The sequence below is a fragment of the Haemorhous mexicanus genome, chromosome Z (genome assembly GCF_027477595.1).
Source record: "Haemorhous mexicanus isolate bHaeMex1 chromosome Z, bHaeMex1.pri, whole genome shotgun sequence".
NCBI classification, from domain to species: Eukaryota; Metazoa; Chordata; class Aves; order Passeriformes; family Fringillidae; genus Haemorhous; species Haemorhous mexicanus.
This window is the reverse complement of record NC_082381.1, coordinates 10437123-10451730: the sequence shown is the minus strand read 5'-3', so window position 1 is coordinate 10451730 and position 14608 is coordinate 10437123.

Genomic DNA, 14608 nt, shown 5'->3' with positions numbered 1-14608 from the left:
ATACAATATAATACGATATAATACAATATAATACGATATAATTAATATAATATAATATAATATAATATAATATAATATAATATAATATAATATAATATAATATAATATATAATATAATGTAATATAATATATTTTATTTAATATAATATATTATTATATTATATTAAATATAATAATTAATATAAATAATAATAAATATAATAATATATTAAATTAAATAATATATTATTATAATATATTATTTAATATAATATAATAAACTATACTATACTATTATATATTATATTATATTATATTATATTATATCATATCATATCATATCATATCATATCATATCATATCATATCATATCATATTATATTATATCATATCATATCATATCATATCATATTATATTATATTATATTATATTATATTATATTATATTATATTATATTATATCATATCATATCATATTATATTATTTATTATATATAAGATATATAATATAATATATAATAGTATAGTATAGTTTATTATATTATAGTATATTATATATAATAATATTAATATATGTCATTTATTTGTCTTATTTCTTTTTTCACCTGAAGGTTTTTTTATAATTGGGTGTTGTAGCCTGTCCAGGTTCACAAGGAGGCGGATTCACACGTGGAGGTAGGTGTGAAGAATGATTCCTTCTTCATTCCTCGTTGCTGCTGCATTTTTTAATAAAGTGCAAAGCACTATCAACCTGCAAACCCAACAGATAAAATTTGTGTGTGCACCACCACGTGTCAGAGCACTTTTAGCCCTCAGCTCTTCCACACTTCTCCATCAGCTCACTAAGCATCATCTGTAGTGGTGCTAGAACTTTTTCTGGAAATTAAAAACTGTGTCCAGTCATCATCACAGAAGAAGAGACAAAACGGTCTGTCAGCCTAAAAACACTGATTTGTGCCTTCCTCTCTTCACCTCCTCTTCCCAGGATACTTGTAAAAAAAAGTAAATTCTTTTGCCAGGAAGAGCACGTTTGAGCAAGGCTACTCAATAAAGCCCTGGTCCAAACCCATATTTTTAGGATTATAAAGCCCTGGTAAAAGCACATTTAATGCAGTATAGCTCTAGCAGCCATACAGATGTTATCATGCCCACCTAGTTTATTACATGAAAACTACAGTAAATCTGTCATGACTGCAAGAACACCAGGTTCAAATGCGAGGTCCTGTAGTAATAATGTGGTTAAACATGCTGAAGTGTAGTTTTAATCTGGCTTCTACTAAATTTATTTGACTCAGCACGGCCTGAGAGGGCTGCAATCCCTAGAAAAGTGTGGTGATGACTGGACACAGTTTTTAATCTCCAGAAAAAGTTCTAGCACCACTACAGATGATGCTTAGTGAGCTGATGGAGAAGTGTGGAAGAGCTGAGGGCTACACATGCTCTGACACGTGGTGGTGCACACACAAATTCTATCTGTTGGGTTTGCAGGTTGATAGTGCTTTGCACTTTATTAAAAAATGCAGCAGCAACGAGGAATGAAGAAGGAATCATTCTTCACACCTACCTCCAGGTGTGAATCCTCCTCCTTGTGAACCTGGACAGGCTACAACACCCAACTATAAAAAAACCTTCAAGTGAAAAATAAAATGAAGACTAATAAGTGACATGTGTTTGCATTCAGTGAATAGGGCAAAAAATAGTTTTGTCCCCTGTTGTCTGCTATACAGGGAAGTAATCCCAGAAGTCTTAACTAATTACCCTTATAATTTGGGCTGTGAATTTCTCCTGTGGGCCAGGTGACACAGCACCTGTGACAGGTCCAAGGAATTAGCTAGGAAGCCACTGGGATGGAAGGAATAACAACTGAGTGGTGACAACTGAGACAGAATGGTCTGAAACTCTGACATGTGCCTTCCCCTCCTCACCTCTTCTTCAGAGGGTGCTGGCAGCACTACCTGCAGCAAGGGAAGTCTCAGAAGCAGGATGTGAAGAGATGCATTTAAATTGAAATAGGGTTGGTGACTCATATTTAAGCATTCCTCAGGGCCTGTGGGCTCATTTGCAGGCCCTGCTGCAGGGTCTGCCTCTGAAAGTGGCTGTAAAAGTCAACAAATGTGTGGAGGGAGGCTGGATGAAATAACTGCAGACATTTTAAGCTGCCCCTTTAGGAGAGGTTGCCTGCAGCCGTGGGGCAGCCACTGGAGCAGGAGTGGGTTTCCTACTGAGCCATTCTATTCACTCCACAGCCTGCAGCCTTCCTTTGGGGGGAAAAAGGCAGAAAGGGGCTGGAGGGGTGATCTGCTGGGGATTCCTGGGAGAAAAGCAGATTTTTGGGGGGGTCAGGAGGTGTGAGAGGAATGGCAGGTTTGTGTTTACAGGCTGCTGGTGGGTAAAACCAGCACTGGGAGAGGAAAGAAACCATGGGAAGTATTCCACTGGTTGATCAAGGCAAAAAGAGATTTGCTTTTACAGATAAACTTTGGGTTGGCTGAGAAATGAAATTAGACATTGAAAGGTGAAAGAAACAGTGGGGAAGAAAAAACCCTACATTCCACAAGAATTAAACATTAAAAGGGAGGGTTGTGCATTAGAGGGGAATCTCTGGGATCAGGAGTTCTGGGAAGTCTGAACCTCTCCAGTCCCTCAGCCAAGGGGAAAGAGAGAAGGGAAATGTGGCTGGAAATTGGGATCAGAAGGAGGCTGCACCTCCAAAAATGTGAGAGACCCCAGGGAATGGCCCCATGGCCTCTGCCTTGGTTGGAATAAAGCCTGTCATGGCAAGCTCCTTTTCCCTGCTGAGATTGGGAGGGAAGGCTGGAGGTGTTGACTGCAGGTGTTTTTATTAAATTGAAATTTAATTTAATTTAATTTAAATTGTTTTTAAATTTAATTTTAATTAACAGCTGTAAGAACACAGATGTTGTCCACAAAATAGTAAACTGTATTCCTTCAAATCTGTGTCCTGCTATTTATCTGTTTGGGTTTTTTTAAGGCTTTAGTTTGGCTTCCTTTTTCTCTAATGAAGTTCAGGGTCAGCAGAAGTAAAATCTAAAGAAGTAAAATCTAACTATTGCAAAGTGCAGGTTGCAGCAAATTAAGGGGGTGGGGGAAATTGCTTTGTCTGAATGCTCAAGTCAGGGATTTAAAGAGGAGATATCAGCATGTGATAAATGAAAATCCTTGGGCCTGTCTGTTTCTGTGGTTCAGGGTTGTGCAGGTGTGCTGATCTCTGTTAGTGACTCAGATTTGTTCCACTGTCCCCTGAAATGCACTTTAAAAAGTGTAGGTGGTCTCCTATGGAAATGGTGCTAAGCTTAGATCTCAAAATAGTCACATTCTTCATTAAGGAATTATCAGGGACCATCTGCATCTGGAATTATTTTTCTTTCTGTGCCTTTTAATAACCTTGTGTAAATTGAAGAAATTGCAGATTCCTGTTTCAACATAACTTTGCAGAAAAGGACAAATTTAGACACAGGTCTGGGGAGAGGAAGTTGGGGAACAAATCTGCCAAGGAGCTGAACATCACCAAGAGTCTGAACAATTTCAAATAAACAACAAAGGTGGAGAAGGTTCCTTCTTTGAATACATCAGGGTCAGACTGCTAGGGAGTTTGGGGGATGAAAAGTTTATAGAGCCAGTAGAAGTTCAAAAGTTGTGCTCAGATGCAAAAAAAAAAAAAAAAAGAGAGGGGATTTTGGCACCAACCCCCACTTTATAGAAGATTAATTAAAAGACCTGCCTCAAAGAGGAAATGCTGGTAGAACTGGGGCAGCACCAACAGGTAAAACTGTGCTCACAGGAGATTTATTTGTTCTAGTAGGCTCAGGGATTGCATTGTTGTAGGGCCAGAGGAACAGAAGAGTGGCTAATTCTGCTCTAGCTCTGAATAGAACTTCAGGGCATGTCCAAAAGAGGAAGTCAGATGTCTTCATTTGCCCAGTAAAAACAGAATAATGTGACTAAAGCAGAATAATGAGACAAATCCTGGCATGGAGGGAATTTTTTACATGGTTTCTTTTCCTAGGAGGGAAGAATGGAGCACAAATCCACTGCAGTTCAGCAGCATTCCCCCAAAGAGCTCAGGTTAACACAATCCACTTGGATAGTGCTGGGCACGGGCCAGGGACATTTGGTAACCTCACATCACAGGATTTTAGAGAAGGAACACTGAAAAATGCACAGTGTCCTGCTCCAGAACACTCTTCCAGCCACCTGCACTTCAGGCAGTTCCTGAAGCAAGTGTGGTGCCAGCTTTCTATATATTTGAATTTTTTTTTTTTTTAAATTCCAGGAACAAATTGTTTTCCTGTGTCCATAAACACTTCCAGCTTACTATGTACTTGTGGTTCCACAGCTTGTCTGCATGTCTGATAAGAATTTCTTGAGCCTGAGAGGCTGCTAGGTTTGTTTGATGCCCTCTCATGTTCTCAAAAAGATGATTATTCCTCATCAGGCATGGTGAAATGGATGTCTGTCCTGTCCACTTCCTGTTGCCTTGTGCTGCTTTCTTCCAGTTTCAAGAATTGCAGTGTTTGGTTGCTTGTCTTGCCAGCATCTGATTGATCTCATTACTGCTCCCTGCACTTTTTCCTTTTCTGCTATTATTGAAGACAGAGGACTAAAAGTACTTGGAGCTTCAGGCTGGAAATTAACATGGATTTACACAGTGTCAGAATAAGGGTTTGACTTCTCCAGCTTTCCTTCCCTTTAATTTTTACTCTGCAAAAAACATTGCAGGTTTCCCTGTTATGGCATTTTTTCCTATAGATTGGGTATTGTTAGTCTTAAAATTTGCTTTTCTAATGGTCACAGCTTACCCAGTCAGGGAAGGCATGTCTCTGACATGCACTGAGGCAAATTATCTGGATTAAAATGAGTTTCACAGAGGCAAACCTGGAGTTTAATGTTGCATATCTAATTAAGGCTCTGTAATCATTTTGTGCAGAGGAAAAATTTCAGAATCAGCCATAGCATCTGGGTTGTTTTCATGGGATGATTAAGGCAGAGGAAACATTTCCATAGTTTTGAAGCTGAGATGAAATCTGGCATCTGGGACCTTCATGTAGCAAAAGGGTTTAATCTCTTTTTAACCTCTTAAACATAAATTAAACACATCAGTTCCAAACTACACTGTTTGCACACCCCTCCATCTGAGATTAATTCTGTGGATTTCAGGGTGATGGAAAAACCTGGGAGTGCTCAAACATTCGGTGAGTTTAAATGCACGTGCCTGGAACATGCTATTGGTAGTTGAAATAAAACCTGCACAAATTACTCTTTTTATCAATAAACAGTTGGTGTAAATGCTTATCAAAACCACCCCTCCAGGTCCCTGTGCCACCACGAGGAAGAAGAAATGCTTGTGGTGAAAATTTTAATCTGTTGGTCAAGCTTTTTGCCCCGGGAGTGATCAGAGATGGTGAAAAGCTGCCAGGGGGAGCAAGTTCAGCCCTGTGTCCTTGGTACTCCATAATATTTATATTTTAGAGGCAGGATCTCTTCAGTGGATCTGAAAAACAACCAGCTGGAAATTATAGCCTCAGATTGTTTCAAGAGTGGCTTCTGCTGTTGTTTTAAATTGAAATCAACCTGACACTCTCCATTTGCCATGGTGAAGCTCAGACAGGGGGCTGCCCTGGCAGCTTGGGACAGCAGACTGATCACACTCAGTTCTCCTCAATTCCCATTTCTTTGGGGGGGATCTGAAGAAAAAACAACTTAACTAAACCCCCAGTCTTCCAGCAGAGTCAAGCTTCCCTTTGGTCACCTTAGGGCAAGAGGAGATGGCACCAGGGTGGCTTCCAGTGGGAGATCAGGAGCAATTGATTTCTCCTCTGAAATGCTGGTGAAGCTTTGGAAGGGGCTGCCAGGGGAGGTGGTGGAGTCACCACCCCTGGAAGTGCTCAAAACCAAAATTAAGAAGGTGTGGCACTCGTGATAAGGATTATTGGGCAAGAGGGTGCATGGGAGAAGGTTGGACTTGAGGATCTTGGATGTCTTTTCCAACCTTTATTCTCTGATATCTCAGAATATTTTTATTCTGAGATTCTGTGATAATAAGGTCCAAGAAGTAGCTGGTCTCCAACATACACCAGTTAAAACTTCAAAATTACTTTTGGCCTGATTCTGGAATTGCTGTTTTCTATAATTTCCTATTTTTAATTTTTTTCCCCCCTAATGCCAATGCACCTTTTAATGGAAGGGTTTAGTTTTTTGTGCTGTAACTCTTGTCTTCCACCCCCCGGCTGGAGAACCCACCCTGAGCTGCTGAGGGAAGCCAGGTACACCCTTCCTGCCTGGGGAATCCTCTCAGGAGCTCCCTGGCATGCTGGAGCAGCATTTTTTTTATTATTTATTATTAGTTGGGAAAGGGGATTCCCAAGGAAATGCTTTATCCTTGGCATGCCAGTGTCACAGCAAAGGAAATTGATGGGTTTTTGCTGGTTTACAATTAAGACTTAGACAGGGTTAAGGGATAAAATTTCAGATATTTCAGTATTGAATAAGGATTTTTTAAGGTACAATAATTTTTCAGGGTGGAGTATGCCAAAATGCACACCCATGGTACATCATGTAAATAAATTTATGGACTTTGCAAATTGGCAAAACCGACAAAGATTCTCTAATGAGAGGTTTGAATGAATGATGTGGCATTCCTTGAAAGTATTCTATTCTAGATGGGTTTAATCTTTGTTTATAAAGTATTTTCTAGAGAAAATACTCGGTTTCTTAAACTACCTCAAGTTTTTTTGGTTTTTAACTGTGAGGTTTTTGAAATGTTTGGTCCTCTGGTTTAGCAGGATATTAGGACTGGGTTAAGATATCAGGTTTACAGAATTACAAGTTTGTATGGTAAGAATACTGAGGACACATAAAGGTGGATAAAAATAAAAAGCAAAAAGATCATCATTGGCATCAGCTTCACATCAGCTGTGGAGGCACCACGTTGTCATGGGCAATCCCAAAGTGGCTTTGAACACCCCTACCCTTCCACTACAGAGATTTCTCCAAGGAAAACTCAGCATCTCAGAGGTTTTGGGCTTTTTTGGGTTTTTTTTTCCCAGTGCACTGGTGTTCAGGGTGCTGATGTGAGGCCTGGTTCAGCCTTTGCAGCTCCTCCTCCTGTTCCACAGCCTCTTTCAGCAATTTAAACAAAAAACAAAACAAAAGAGTGAAAGGGATCCTCATTTCGCTGCCCTAACTGGAAATTGTAGCCTCAAATTGTTTCAATAGTGGCTTCTACTGTTGCTTTAAATTAAAATCAAGCCACAATAAAGGATAAAATTTGTCCTTTCAGACTTCTATGGACACAATTTTTCTGTCCTGCCTCATCATGCAGCTGAACCAGAGTCAATGAATGAGAGTGTATCAGGCACAGCAGTGAAAAATTCTGGTTTGCAGTTGGCCAATTGCATCACAAAACATATTGGTGTGACATTATCAGTAAATGCTGAATTATTTCTCAAATTCCTTTTTCTGTCTTTGAATTCTGACGTTCACAGTTCTCAGTTTCAGCACAGACATGTGCTAGGTATGAACACTACTGCTGTGAGACAGAGAAACAAGGGGGGAACCTTCAGAAATTATTTTGTAGACTTGGCAAAGGAAAGATCAACATTCACCCATTCACAAGGGATTATATTTTTTTTAATGATTAAAAGAAAAAGTTTAAAAAAGGGGGGGGGGGGAAAGCACCTTGGTTCTGGTTGAGGTTTGCTTCGTTCTGTAACCCCCAGGTGGATTCTGGAGGCTGAATTCCATCCCTGAGCCCAAGGGAAGATGGATCCTATCCTGGTGTGGGCTGCACCATGCCATGACCAGCACCTGGGGTCAGTGGGGCTGCAGGGGATCAGGGAGAGATTCTTTCCACATTCCCTTTGCACAGCAGGCTCAGGCACCAGCTGGTGACACACAGAGGTGCCACCAAGTAGTCAGACAAATATTTGATCCCTTTAAAACCTTGCTGGCTTCTGTGCTAATTAATTTGGTGAACTTTTGACAGGTGTCTTGTTAGGGCATCCTTCTGCTTTGGATGCATTTCCAAGCTGGCTCTTGGGCATTCACTGTGTTCATTTCTCTTTATTTATTCTGTGGTAGGTTGGAGTTGTGGGCTGCAGGTGGTTACTACAGAAACAACTGGGATATGACCAATTAAACAGATTAATCAAGTTCTGTGGCTGCCTGTGTGTACACAGCAGAACTCACCTTCCCTTTAAGGTGCTGCTGTGACAGATGTATTTAATATTTCATATTTAGACATATTTCTCCCAGGACATGATGCATTTGGTAGTTGTAGTTGTTGTATTTGGTAGTGATCTCCTTTAGGCAGAAGCACAGTGAGAATATCTGGATTTTGTTTATTTTCTGTGAGCTATATAATAATACCTGTAATATGTACAATATACAATATGCAATATATAGAATACAATACATAATAGATAATAGATAATATAAAATATATAAATATAAATATATACTAAAATAGATAATTGATAATAGATAATAGATAATATATATAATATAATATAATATAATATAATATAATATAATATAATATAATATAATATAATATAATATATATTATCTATTATCTATTATTATCTATTATCTATTATCTATTATCTATTATATAATATCTATTATCTATTATCTAATCTATTATATAGTATATATTATATATCTATTATATATTATATACTATATATGATATTTTTTTATTTATATTATATACTATATATTATGTACTATATATTATATACTATATGTTATATATTATATATTATGTATTATATATTATATACTATAATATTATATATTATAAATTATATATTATATATAATGTATATTATAATATATAATATATAATATTAATATATAATATTCTAGTATTTATTATATATTATATATTATATATTATATATTATATATTACATATATAATATATAATATATAATATATAATAAATACTAGAATATTATATATTAATATTATATATTATATATTATATATTAATATTATATATTAATATTATATATTATATATTATATATGATATATTATATATTATATATTATATATTATATATTATATATTATATATTATATATGATATATTATATATTATATATTATATATCATGAGTTTCAAGGAAGGTGTAAAACCTCAGTCTGCTTCTTGTGTAGTGTTCAGATGGTAGTTTCTTCTTTGCTTTATAAAATAAATGAAAGTGCATATATAATATAAAGGTCCTGAATGTCTGGGAAATCATCATGTCCTTTCAAAATCTCCAGATTTGGGGTTTTTACAAGTATAAACCAGACTCAGCTGCCTACAGAAATGTTGTAGCCTCTTGCTGGGGAAAAACAAGAGTGAGAGATCAGAAAACATGGCCACAGTCAGGGTCAGGCTGCAGGAAAGAAAAAATGGGTTTCTATTTCATGTTCCCATGCTTTAAATCCAGCTAGGACATGACAAATTAGGATTTAAGTTAATATTTGTGGTAAAATGCATAGGAAACCTGGCTGTATTTCCCACCTGTGGCTGTTTGGGGTGTTTTACTCCCTGTAGTATGCATGTGGTTCTGCCAGGAGAAGTGATTTAGAGAAAATGGCAAAGGGTTCTGAAGGTTATTTTGGGCTTTGCTGAAAGATAATGTGCAATATTGTGACAAATTCTGCAAACAATGTCTTTCATCAAAGTTCTGGTTAATGTTCTCTTGGGTACTCGTGCTCATAACTTGAATGGGAGTCACAGATTACATAAGGAACTGTGGAATTTTCTCTGAGTCACTGAAAGAGAGTAAGAAAAAAAAAGGTTTAAAAGATAATATTTTTACAATTAGGCGTTTAAAACTTCTCTGTGAGTTTGTTTGTACTGTGGTCTGTTGCACCCCTGAAACTGAAATGCTAAACTCAATAGAGACAGGGAGTCAGCTTGCAATCTGGGAAAATATTTCAGAGTGAATCAGGGTGAAAAGTCAACTTAAAAGCTTTACCAGGATTCCTCCCCAAAGATGATTTCACATGAAGATTTCTTTTAAGTGATTTTTTTTTTTTTTTTCAAAGGTAGGAGGAAGGATGGTTGTAGTTGATTACACTAACCCAAGGAATTTGATGCTGAAATCAAGACAGGCTGAAACAGGGTGACCCAACAGGATACTCTGCTGTGATGTGATTGCAGTTAATTTCTTAGAATACATTTAAAATAAGTTTTTAATCTGGTTGTAGTGGAATGAAACCCCAGGATTTAGCTGGTGGGAGGTGCCTCTTGCAGTTTTGAATTAGCTGTTCTTATTGAACCAGTGATTTTAAATGCCAAGAAGTTCTTTTTGCTACTTGATTCCATGTGCTTTGATCCCTCTCCAGGGCTGCAGTAATTGGGATAAATCTGTGTTTGGAGAGAGAGGTTTCTGAGCATCCAGCACATGCCAGAGTCTCCCTCATGAAGGGACTCACAATGGTACAAACAGCACAGGAAAAAGCTTCATTCTGGTAATTTTATTTCAGAATGCAAAGCAAATAGAGAGAAATCTGTGTAGAAGAGTGCCAGCTCCATAAATTCTTGCAATTGTGCTCTGCAAAGCTGGAACTGAAAATGAAATTGTGGGTTTTGTTCTTTATCGTGTTTCAATGTTGTTTATAAATTTTATAGCTGAATTTGCAAGTGAATGGGGAGGGGAAAAATAAGGTGAAAAATTCCTATTTGGGCATTTTGGAAAGTCAGCTTGATTCCTGAGCATCAAGCAGTTTTGGTCAACCCTCATTTGTTACTTCTGAAGTGTCAGGGAAGTTCAATAAGCAAAACAATCCCGCAGTTAAACATAAATTCAAAAGAATGTTTCTAATTTCAGTGGCTTTGTGCATTGGTAGTCAATGGAGACCAGATTTCAAATTGATACAGAAGTGCTCATAATTTTAGTTGGCTGAGAAAAAAGGATCCTGACTTCTAAATTGTCTGCAATTGCCACATTGCCTGGAGGGAGACAGAGCTTTCCTTCCTGGAGATTTATGGCGCTCAAAAATTCAAGACATTTAAGTCCATGGGAGTTTTGCATGTTTAATAATGATATTGCTTCCAATCAGAGTAAATTGAGATGCATCAGAATAGTGCCCTGCGTTTTCCATGCTACAAAAAAATCTGTTTCTGTTCAGAGAGCTGCTCTGAGGGGTTCTCACTGAGACTCCACAGAAGGGATCTGAATCAGCAACCCAGAAATAAGTTCTGTTTGGGAAACTGATTGAAGTAAGTTTTACATGGGAAACTTCTTGAAATTAATGCAAATCATCGTATTTGTACAGCAAATAAACTTATTTTTCCAGAGTACTCTGGACAGCCTTAGAATTTCACGGATCCAGAATCTGGTTTTGAGGTAGAGATGGTTTCTCTTTTATTCCTAATGTGTAGCTTTTACTTTGTCTTACTGTCTGGCCTTGATTTCTTGTGCTTGCTCTGATTTTCCACAACACCAAAGGAGACTGGAGTTGCCTGTGAACTCCTGTTTGGTCTTTTCTGGGCATCAGGCTGTTGTATTATGCACAGTAAATTACTTATAATCTCAGGGGGAAGCTCTTATTTGGATTTTGATTTTGGCCTAAAGCTGAGATTTCTTCTTTCACATGGGTTTGGAACATTTGTTCACATTTGGAGTTAGCAGGAAAATGATTTCCCTCTTTGGGACCAAAGCATGGTCCCAGACAGGGAAGTTTCTGATCAAAGTTTTTGATCTAACAGGGGAAGGTTTTGATCTGAGAAGTTGTACATTCTTAGAACAAATCCTTATAAAGTCAGGGGGCTGGATGCTGCAAAATGGGAAAACAAAAAAAAAAAAAAGGAGGAGAATGGCTGAATTTATTTTTTTTCTCTTTTCACTTCTTATGATTCTTTGCTGCAGAGGTACTTGTGAGGAGTAGTACATTTAGGAACAGGAAAACAGGAGTGCAGCAGCAAGAGCCTTTTGGTAGGCAAGCCTTCCTCACAGCAAAGAGCCACAGAGTGTTGGGCTTGCCAAGAGGCAAACGTGATGGCAGGGGCTTTAGGATGAGCTTCCAAACCCTGCTGATGCAAAGACATGTTACAGCATCTCTGCCCTGACAGCTCTTTCTGAACTCCCTGGCATCAAGAGAGACTTCATGCAATAATCCCACCCTGCTCCTCCACTGCTGTGGTGCATCCTCTTGCTTTGCTGTCAGAGATAAGAGGGGACAAGGCTCTGGATGTGGGGATATTTGGTGTCTTTTGGGGGATTATTTTGGGTTTTTTGGGGTTTTTTTGGAGGTTTTTGGTTTTTGAGGTTTTTGTTTTTGTTTTAAATCCCTGTACTGCTTTTACAAAAAGATGGTGTTCCCTTTGTTTGATTTTTTGTATGAGCACAACGGGGCCTCAGTAAATTTAACCTAAAAACCACTTGGCCTTGAGAGCTCACCAAAAACCTGCACTCAGCTGATCAAGGGAGGATGCAGAATTGCAGACACAGAGCTCACCAGCCCTAGATGCTCTCTGAGTAAAACACTGTTTTCAGACAAAGCAAAATGAAACCCGAGCTGGAGCTCACTCAGGAGAGAGCAGATGATATTTCTGAGTTTTTACAGCAGACACAGTTCTTGGTAACTCCTGTGTTTTATTTGCAACACCCAGAACCTTGACCTAAAAGCAAAAAGCAAAATACACAAATAACATTGAAGGAGAGACTGGCTGCAGCACAGTTTAAGGCTGTCTTTATTTCCACTGCTTGCAGTTCCCTGCTGCTTTAAACTCTGCTCACAATTCATCATTTGAGCTTCTGCTTTCCAGGTGAGATGTGTGCCTCGGGCTGACTGTAATTAAGAGGAAAATACCTGCTTGGCTTTTCTTTTTCCAAAACCAAGGATGAATAAAAGCATATTATTTTGCTCTTGCTGGAAGGAATCCTGGCAGAGGTTTCTCTGAAAAGTTGCAGCAATCTGAGTGCTGGCAGCAAAGGCTCCTTTCATGATGCACGTTATTTGAAAAGCCTTTATTAATTATAAGCATTTTGAAGAGATTATTAGTATGACTCTGGAAGTGATGGAGATACTTTCCCATGCAGGACTTGGCAAAGCAGGACTTCCATTGGAATTTCACCTGTAATCTCCTATACAGCTGGATTTTGGTTAAACACAAGATAAAATGAGGGGGGGACTCTCCCCTGTGCTTCCTTGTTGTGCTCCAGCACCATGGCAGGGACTGCTGGATGTGGATGTTGATGTCAAAGTGCCAAAAAAATGTTGATAAGGAGCCCAGGAAGGAGGGGATGGAGGTGGGAAAGGGAAATAGTGAAAGGGAAGTAGGGTCTGGAAATCAGTGGGTGAGAAGGGATTAGGACAGGAGTGGGAAAAGTGACTCAGCTCCAGACTGGGCAACAAAAAGGCTGGACCTGCCACGGTATGGAAGAGGAGAAATGTGGAGGAGAGGGTTAAAATTAGATGAAAAAAAACTGAATAAATAAAAAAATCAGAGCACTGGGCACAGAGATGTGAGAGAATTGGGAAAATGAGAGCCACCTGTGCTGAGGGCAGGTCAGGAAGAGAAGAGGGGAAAGGGGATTGTGCTGAACCCAGAGCTGACAGCCCGATGGGAGCAGGGAGCAGCTGCATGTGGAAAGGGAATCTGGGCACTGGGCAGAGAAGGGAAAAGCTGTGGTGACAAAGAGGGAGGGTGAGCTGCAGGGCAAGGCAGGTGCTCAGGGGTTCAGAAGGCCCCAGCACAGTGACTCACTCACACAGAGATGGGATGTCACGCTTCCAACTTGATTTCCCCCCAGGTCTGAGCCTAATCAGAAGTTCTTCTGGGAGAGTGGGGATAGACTGCTGCTATTAATTATGCTACTGCCTTTAATCAGAGGCTCAGACTGCTTTAATAAACCCTTCTTTTGCCCATCTTTGAGCACACAACCTGGCTGATGCTATTTTACAGCAGGTTTGTGCAAGGCACAGGTGATTTGATACCGCCCAGGCTCTGGTTGTGAAATACCCCTTTAGAAATTCAGTGTAATAAAACCAGAATGCCTTCTTAATCATTTTAGAAAGGAAAACACTGGAAAGTCTCTTGTATCTCAAGAGGGAGGGTGTGGAACTGCTGGTTTCAGTGAGGTCCTAGCAGGAGCTGGCATTGTGGCAACACGTAGTCACATACTGGTTATGGATGAAATGTAATCCACTTAAACTGGAATGTAAAATAAATAACAGCAGAGAAGAGAGGAAAGGAATAATGGCAGAGAGGGGCTTGTATAAACAACTTTCTGTATAACCACTTTGTATTATTACATTTCAGCTGAACAACAGATACACTCCAGGTTTTTGGTTGGTTTTTTTTTTTTTCCTGGGTACAGAAACCAGACGTTTTCTAAAGTAAAGCATTAATCGTGCTTATTTACCCCTATGGTGACAGTGCACGTTCAAACAATGCATCTTTGTTTTCCTTTTCCAGAGATTTATTGAGGCAGACAACTGCTAGTGACTCTCAGGAGCCACTCAGGGAGTCAGATTCACAGCCCAGAGTTGATGAGGAAACCAGTGGTCTGTTCTGGTGGTCCCTGGAAAAAGAGGAATGGTTCCACAGAGGCCATGGGAGGCATCAGAAAGTGAAATTGTGTCATTTGGTTTTTTCCCCACA